Source organism: Chinchilla lanigera, unplaced genomic scaffold (genome assembly GCF_000276665.1).
Source record: "Chinchilla lanigera isolate Chin_1 unplaced genomic scaffold, ChiLan1.0 scaffold00018, whole genome shotgun sequence".
Taxonomy (NCBI): domain Eukaryota; kingdom Metazoa; phylum Chordata; class Mammalia; order Rodentia; family Chinchillidae; genus Chinchilla; species Chinchilla lanigera.
Genome location: NW_004955419.1, coordinates 3,014,806 through 3,016,818, shown reverse-complemented (window position 1 = coordinate 3,016,818; position 2,013 = coordinate 3,014,806). Strand labels below are relative to the sequence as shown.

Below are 2,013 nucleotides of genomic sequence, written 5' to 3'. Positions count from 1 at the left end.
GGTTTTTCTCCGGTACCGGGAACCGAACTCACGACCTTGCGCTTGCCAGGCAGGCGCTTTTGCCGCTGAGCTAAATCCCCAGCCCCTATGTGGTACATTTTTAAAGTGAAGTTATAGTTGAAGATTTCAATTTCTAAATTGTATAAATTGGTTCATATTTTGCTGTGTCATTTAAAACATTTTATGCTATCTTGGGCAGTATTTGTGTTCTAATCAGATTATGAGCCCTTGAGATTAAGGAACCTAGCTAGGTTCCAGCAAAATTTTAGGATATATTTGTGGGCTGGGGTGTAGCTCAGTGGTAGAGCATGTGCCTAGCATGCAGAGAATGCTGGATTCAATCTGTAGTAGCCCCGCCTATCATCTTTAACTACAGCACACTGAATTAAAGCAGTACTGTAGGGAGGAGGGCACAATATGAGAATTTCTAAAATATTCTTCCCTCCCCTCCTCTTTCTTTTCTTCTCTTCCTCCCCACCCCCTTTTTTTTGGTCTTTTTGAGGCAGGGTCTTGCTATGCAATTCAGGCTGGCCTTGAGCTCACTTTGTAGCCCAGGCTGACCTGTAACTCGCAAAGATCCTCCTGCCTCAGCCTCCCCAGTGCTGGGATTGCAGGCGTGCCCCACCACACCTGGCTCTCGAGTCCTCCTTTTTAATTAGGGAAATTTTCTAGGCCAGGTGTGTTGGCAGCACATGCCTGTAATCTTTGCACTTAGGAGCTTGAAGCACGAGGATTCCCAGGAGTTTGAGGCCAGCTTGGGATATATAATGAGTCCAAGGCCAGTCTGACCTATATAGTGAGACCCTGGCTCAAAAAAAACCAGCCAACCAAACAAACTGAAAAATTATTTACTAATGTATAAAAACTATTGAGGAATAGTACTGTATAGTGATTACTATATACCCACTACTCATTTCAACAGTTTTGTACATTTTGTGCTTTTTTGAGACAGGATCTTGCTGTGTAGTTCAGGGTGGCCTTGAACTTACTATGTAGCACAGGCTGGCCTTGAATTTGCAGCAGTCTTCCTGCCTCAGCCTCCTTAGTGCTGGGATTATAAGTGTGCACCACAAAGCCTGGCCATTTTGCTGCTTTTTAAAGTCTTTTTTCTTTTTGCCAAACTATGGGTGTTGTAGACGCTCTAATACTTTATTGTAAATATTTTGAGTGTGAGTCTTTTAAAAGTAGGATATTCTCCTATAATCACAGTACCATTTAATATCTAATAAAATCAGTACTATTTTTCTAATACAGAGATCTGGTCAATATTCAGGTTTTTCCACTTCTCCTTATAATGTCTTTTCTCTCCTTATTTTCTCCCAATCAAGACTTACACATTGAATTTGGTTCTGTTGCTATAGTCTCTGTAATCTGGAATTGTCTCTCCTGTTTCTTTTGTTACAGCAATATAACTGAAAGACTGATACAGGCAAATACACATTAGAGTTTTGATTATTTAAAAATTTCAGCACTGTGATTCCATGCAGAAAACATACAGATTTTAGTAATCATTTGTTCACTTTATGCATCATTTTATCTTTTTTGGAGGGGTGCTTAGGATTAAGGATGTAACACCTTGGGCCTTCACGCTACATCCCCAGCCCTTTTTATTTTTTATTTTTTTTTGTCTTTTTGAGACAGGGTCTCCTTGTTTCTCGGCCTTTTGATTAAGATCAAGTGTCGAAACAGGGTCTTGCTGTGCAGTTCAGGCTGACTTTGAGCTCACTTTGTAGCCCATGCTGGTCTCAGACTTGCTATGATCCTCCTGCCTCAGCTTCCCCAGTGCTGAGATTATAGGTGTATACCCCCATGCCCGGCTTTATTTTTTATTTTACATATTTTTATTTTACATTTAGAATTTTCTTACATTAGTAAAAAAATACAATCATACTACTTACTGAATGAAGAAGTAGCTTTTTTGGGAGGGTTACCTGAAAAGATGAAAAAATATTTAAAAACAAACAAAAGAAAAAGGAAATTTTATATTCACCTGTTTCTTTTTTTTTTTTTTTT

General features: G+C 39.2%; 1 protein-coding gene across 6 annotated transcripts in view; it reads left to right on the top strand.

The window, feature by feature from the left end:
- Gapvd1 (GTPase activating protein and VPS9 domains 1) overlaps nucleotides 1-2,013 on the top strand; it is a 99,103-nt gene that overhangs the window by 29,412 nt on the left and 67,678 nt on the right. The window lies entirely within an intron of this gene.